The 6,772-nt window shown below is 40.8% G+C and overlaps 1 long non-coding RNA gene across 1 annotated transcript; it reads left to right on the top strand.

Annotated features, from left to right (window-relative positions):
* Window positions 1–1,822: 1,822 nt before the first annotated feature.
* LOC112948876 lies at window positions 1,823–3,240 on the top strand. Its single transcript, XR_003249715.1, has 2 exons — window positions 1,823–2,018; window positions 3,207–3,240. It is a non-coding gene; the product is annotated as an uncharacterized LOC112948876 (long non-coding RNA).
* The last annotated feature ends 3,532 nt before the right edge of the window (window positions 3,241–6,772 follow it).

Consider the following 6,772-nt stretch of genomic DNA (forward strand, 5'->3'; position numbering starts at 1 on the left):
GCATGCAGCTGTCTGCAGGGTCATTGGAGATGTCCCCCTCGAGACAGAGAGTGGTTTGAGGTCACTAACCAGCGAACTCATCTCCAAACAGGCACTGAGGAACCAGAGCTCAGCATGTGGGTGCTTGCTGCACAGTTCAGGGCTGGCATTGAAGATCTGCCTGCATCAGTAGGCTTTCAGCTACAGCTTATAATCTTTCTAGCTTGTAAAACAAGTAGTAAGATCATAAAAACAGGCAGGATCATAAATCTTGCCCTAGAGCAAGGAGGCAGGGTAGAACAGCCTGGGAGGGACTCCAGATGTGGGCAAAATGCAGGAGTACATTGCTTCTCTCTGTGGGATTGGATGATGTTGAGTGCTGAACTGGAAGGCATCTCAGATGTCCTACTTTGGGTTATGCAGTCCCTGTTTCTGGTTTCAGCTGTGTGCATCCCTTGTAGGATAAAAGGTCTCATTTTGTGATGCGTAGATAAATATTATTACTACCGCTCAGCTGAAATGACATTTAGTTTCTGCTCTGCTTTCCAAACAAGTATGTTTTTGCACATATTTCAATGTCTTGGAAAGCAGGAGGCAGGCCCTCTGTTCCATCTTTGTGCATGGAAAAGGGTCAGCCTTTTTACCATACTAGAAGAGTTTAGGGAACAGCTCTCAGCATTGCTGAAGAAAACGCCAGGTGGCAATCATGATTTCCAGGCTGATTTTTGCCATTTTTGTCAGTTCTGAGCCACTTTCCATAGGGCTGTCCAAGGACAGTGTGATAGAAACAGGACTCTTCCTTCACCGCAATTTGTGCTGCACATTTTTGCACATAGGACCCTGGAGGACAAGGATGACAAAGAGCAGGTGAAGGATCCTCCTGGCTTGACATTCCCTGGGGACTCCCTGTCACCAGAGGTGAATCTCAGCAGGCAGGAAATGATATTCAGACTCACAAGGTTAAATTCAGGTGCACTCACATGTATATTTTGGTGTGAATGTGCTAGGAGGACTGTAGAGAGATGAAAGAGTAAGCACCAGCATTATTATATAAAGCAGGGTGCATAATTTTAGAACAACAGTCACATAAATTAGTATCCTGGCAGCTATTCCTGACTAAAGCACAGTCTAGAATATTCTTTCCTAGTCATATATTCTTTAGCTTAAACAAAACACGAATTTATTTATTTAGAAAAAATATTTAGAAAATATTTAGAAAAAAATCTAGAATTTTTATTCTAAATATTCTAATATATTTTATTATCTCTATTTAGAAAAAAATGAGCCTTTATTTCTTTTATAATACTTATAGATCATGAACATATAGATACAAATATATACAAAAATATTAGTATGTCTGCATGTGTTCTCAGAATAAAAGATATCTCCCTGTTTGGGTGTCCTTTTCAGGACTTGAGTAATGGTCCATCTTCCAATTGTTTACAATTTTTTCAGGTGAAACGGACCCCCAAAACCCCACTGAAGTGAGACCAACTCACATCAGAGCTCTGTGTTTTTAAGAACCTATTTATGTATTTAACATTCACAATGTTTATTTCTGTTTGCTTAAGTAAAGTTAAAAAAAAAAATGCTCCTGCCTTCTGTAAAGCATATGTGCATGTTGCCTCAATTAAACAGCAGTGTGAATTGCAGTGTGATTAAGAATTGCTGAGTGGTTAAAACCCCCATTTGGATTTTTCCTATCATGATTTTATGATTTCTTTGCTGTTGGTTTTTCGTTTGTTTATTTTTTGGGTTTTTTTCCCCTCAACCTTCAGTGGCTCTTGCACAACCCAGTGTGGTGCAACGTGTTTTTCAGAAATGCCAGCTCATTTTCCAGAGAGAAAGGTGAGTTCATGAGCGGTCTCCGTTGCTCTCCTGCTGGGAACTGGCAGTTTGGTAACCGTGAGAAGCTCGTGTCACTTCTTACTGACACAGCGGTCTGTGGCAGCTTTATCAAGAATGGCAATGTATAAAAGCAGTTGTTCTGGGACCAGACAGCACCTGGAGAAGCTGAGCAGGTCCCTGAGCGGAACCAGGTAGGATGGACTGGCTACTGCAGTCACTTTCCACCTCTATTTACTGACGTGAGGTTCACTAGAGTGAGCTGAAAATGTACTTTTCACATTGCTTTATGTTATTAGGGAGCAAAACACAAATCTTTTATTTTTTGGGTCATTTTCTGGGCTTATCAAAAAAGATATTCACTATGCCAAGACTTAGAATTTTAGAATTTAATAAAATCCTCTTAGACAATTAAAATGTATAATATTACTTATGTATTCTAGAGTTTAAATATTTTAGTAACATTATTGGCTGATTATTAGAGTCAATAATGGTGATTTTTTATGAATATATTGCGTTAGTTAGTACTATTTATAACAGTAAATTGGACTTTGTAGCAAGAAATATCCCTAGGCTTTCACTTGGCATATGTTACATAAAAGGTACAGAGGAAATTAATAACTCTTTAGCTTTTGCTGTAAAGACTTTCTAGGGATTTAATACTGGCTTGTAAGGTAGAAAAATGGCTACTATTATTTAAATAATTGCAATTTTGCATTTATTATCAGAGCAATCATAATAATATAAATCATTATCTAACAACATCTGGAATAAAGCAGAAAAAAATAAAAGGGATATTTTTAATAATTAACTAGTTTGTCTTTTTTGTTAAAATTTGAAAACAAATTATATTAATTTCAAAGGAGTATATCTTAGTGAACAGGCTCAAATAAAAAGGGATGAATGTCCCAATGGAAGAACTGATAAATTTCTTCACATATCAGTGTTACCTGGAAGTCAAACAACAGACAATGTTTAAACAGGCTTGTTTATATTTTAATACATGGTTAAAAGCTACAGGAGATTAATTACATTTCTAACTTTTTTATTAGTTATAACATCTTGAGTATATGATAGTTCAACTTAAGAGTCTATATTGAAGCTATATAGGCTTGCTATCACTAATAGAGAATGGCCATTTCATTATTTTTACTTTTATAGACATAAAATACTTTTTTGATCTTCTGAAATGTGCTTTCAAATAGTTTTTTTCCTGTTTGATATACTATTTCAATAGATATATTTTTAAAGATTTACTCTATTGCATTAATTATAGTTTCTATTAACACATTTCAACTGATGTGTTATAAATAGTGTTTGAACCAGGTAATAACACATGTAGGATAAACCCGTGACCTGTCTATAATTTTTTTTCTTGTCAGCTGTTATATTTTGTGACACTGGACTTGGATATGAAGATTTCTTATCTTTTCTTTGCTCTTCTCTTCTTAGTGCTCCACAGCACTTTAGGTAAGAACTACATAAAAACTAAAAGAAAAAGGTGATAGGGAAAATTCTGAATGTTCACAGGACTTTGTACTATTACTTTTCTGAATTCTTTTTCTAAAGAATCCATCACCTGCAAAGGTTGCAGCAGGAATTTTGCACAGGAATAGACCTGAGGCAGTAATATGTCAAGCAAAACCTCTGCTTCTCCATGCAGGTTTTATGCGTGCACCTAATAGTGAGATGCAGTGCAAAAATGCTGGAGGCTTCTGCTTCACGGATCAATGTCCTCCCCACATGAGGCTCCTTGGGCGTTGCCAGCAAAAAAGACCCTGCTGTGTGACCATGGTGAGTTGAGGAATCCCCAAAGATGAAGTGTTTTCTGGGGAGATCTGTTCATTACACATGTCCAGTCTCTCTGTTAGAGGAAAAGCAAGGGAGCATCAGCATCATTAGCTTGCTCTAATGCAAGCCAGCAAGGGAGCATCAGCAGCCACAAAAATGGAAAAGCCTGCCACCAAGCAAACTTCAGGACTTTGATTGCTCTTCAAAGAGCAATCTTTGAATGATGCAGGAAAGACCAATATTTTGCATGTTTTATAAAATGTCCTTGCAGTTCAAATCCATTGCTAACAAAAATGCAGATGCTGAAGAGGGCAGATGACCAAAATTTGAAAGACTGTCCCTATGTGAGGATGCAGATTACCTTCCTCCATAGGAATTCAGATTGGAAACTCATTTTATTTTTTATTTTTTTTTCAGAATCCTGGGTCTATTTAGCCTGGAGAAGAGAACACTGAGTGGAGATCTGATCAATATGTATAAATACCTGAGGGGAGAATATAGGGAGGAAAGGGTCAAACTCTTCTCAGTGGTGGCCAGCGATAGGACAAGGGGAAATGGGTGCAAGCTGAATCTCAGGAAGTTCCATCTACAGGTGAGGAAGAACTACTTCACTATGAGGGTGCCCGAGCCCTGGAACAGGCTGCTCAGGGAGGTTGTGGAGTCTCCTTCTATGGAGATCTCCCAAACCCACCTAGATGCAACTGGGTGCCCCGTGCTCTGGGTGTCCCTACTTGAGCAGGGGGATTGGACTAGAAGATCTCTAGAGGTCCCTTCCAACCTCAACCATTCTGTGATTCTGTGAATCTGTGAACCTAGAGTAATGAGGTTTGCATAGAAATACACTCTAGGGAAAATACTGAATGCGCAAATGGAATGTTAATATATCATGGTCTATACTCTACATGTCTCCATATATTGCAATAAACTTGTTCCGAAAGACTTGGTTTTTGTTCCTTACACCCATGAGGAATTGTCTTGGCTTGTTTTTTTTTTTTTTTTTTTTTTTTTTTTTTTGGTCAAGAAATCTGTCTCCTATCTCTCCCAAAGTCAACAAGACATGTGCACTGTGGGGCATTTTTATGAGAAGTGGAAAAAACATGAATATGAATATGGCTTGATCATGTTCTTATTTCTCAAAGCAATAGTGGTTATAAACAGATTCTCCAAATTATGATTGTGATAGTAGAAACCTAATCCCAAATTATGATTAGCCCTTTTGCTAACTACTGGTATCAACAATGCAAATATTATTAACAATAATAATAATAATAATGGATTCACCAAGCATGGATTCACCAAGGGGAAATCCTGCTGGACTAACCTGATCGCCTTCTATGAAGGAGTGACTATCTGGATAGATGAGGGCAGAGCAGTGGATGTCATCTATCTGGACTTCAGCAAGGCTTTTGACACTGTCCCTCACAGCATCCTCCTGGGCAAGCTCSRARGGTGTGGSAYAGATGAGTGGACRGGGAGGTGGATTAGGAATTGGCTCGATGGCAGGGTGCAGAGAGTGGTTGTCAATGGTGCGGAGTCCAGTTGGAGGCCTGTACTTAGTGGTGTCCCCCAGGGGTCAGTTCTCGGTCCGGTCCTGTTCAACTTATTCATTAACRACCTGGATGAAGGGCTGGAGTGCTCCCTCAGCAAGTTTGCCGACTATACCAAACTGGGTGGAGTAGCTGATAGCCCTGAGGGCTGTGCTGCCATCCAGAGGGACCTGGACAGACTGGAGGACTGGGCGGCGAGAAACCTCATGAGGTTCAACAGGGGCAAGTGCAAGGTCCTGCACTTGGGGAGGAATAACCCTGGACACCAGTACAGATTAGGGGTGGACCTGCTGGAGAGCAGTCCCGCAGAGAGGGACCTGGGTGTCATGGTGGATGACAAAATGACCATGAGACAGCAGTGTGCCCTGGTGGCCAAGAAGGCCAACAGGATCCTGGGGTGCATTAAGAAGAGCGTCTCCAGCAGGTCGAGGGAGGTGATCGTCCCCATATACACAGCCCTGGGGAGGCCACATCTGGAGCCTGTGTCCAGTTCTGGGCTGCCCAGTACAAGAGGGATGTGGAGCTGCTGGAGAGAGTCCAGCGCAGGGCTACAAGGATGATCAGAGGCCTGGAACATCTACCCTATGAGCAAAGGCTGAGAGAGCTGGGTCTGTTCAGCCTGGAGAAGAGAAGGCTGAGGGGGGACCTGATCAGTGTCTATAAATACCTCAAGGGAGGCAGTGAGGAGGAGGGGGCCGGCCTCTTTTCAGTGGTGGACAGTGATAGGACTAGAGGAAACGGCCACAAGCTGAAGCACCAAAAGTTCCACAGGAACTTGAGAAAACACTTCTTGACCGTGAGGGTGACAGAGCCCTGGAACAGGCTGCCCAGAGAGGTTGTGGAGTCTCCTTCTTTGGAGATCTTTAAAACCCGCTTGGATGCAGCCCTGTGCCACGTGCTCTAGGTGACCCTGCGTGTGCAGGGGGGTTGGACTCGATGACTTCTGAGGTCCCTTCCAACCTTTGGCATTCTATGATTCTATGATTCTATGATAATACATCTCCTGAATATGGGGAAGTGGGTTTTTGTAATCACGTTAAAAGAAGAGATGTGATTGTTAAACATTTAGTGAATAGGCCACAGATTTTCACTTATCACAGTGCTTCACAGCAGTGCAGGGGTCAAATGTAGGTCCTTGAAAGTAGACGCAGCTTGAAAGTGGTGTAGAAGGAGACAACAGGAACATAAAACAGAGGAAAAGGTAATATGAAATCATGAAAGATCTTTTATATTAATTAACAGAATGACACCAAGGAATGGGCATGGGGACACCATTGGACATACTACACAACTGTTAGAGGAATCCTTGGCAATAGAAGTCTCTCAGACATGTCTAGACATAGCCCATGGACTTTTCAGTTTCAGATGGAGGCCCTGTTTTAGAGGAGAGGAGATTTTAACAGCATAGATATGGCCAAAGTCTTCAGTTGACTGCACAGTCAGAGAATGGGTTCTAGTACTTTTTGAGTTATTATATGCATACATCGTCATACAGATCTTTGCAAGACGGAAATTATCAGTGGAGAATTAACAGGACTCAGTGACACATAATAATTTAACTTAATTTAGTTAAATAAGCTTCATTTACAATTTGATTATTATAGACAATA

This window comes from Nothoprocta perdicaria, unplaced genomic scaffold, assembly GCF_003342845.1.
Source record: "Nothoprocta perdicaria isolate Ctin4 unplaced genomic scaffold, notPer1 scaffold_101, whole genome shotgun sequence".
In the NCBI taxonomy this organism is placed as follows: domain Eukaryota; kingdom Metazoa; phylum Chordata; class Aves; order Tinamiformes; family Tinamidae; genus Nothoprocta; species Nothoprocta perdicaria.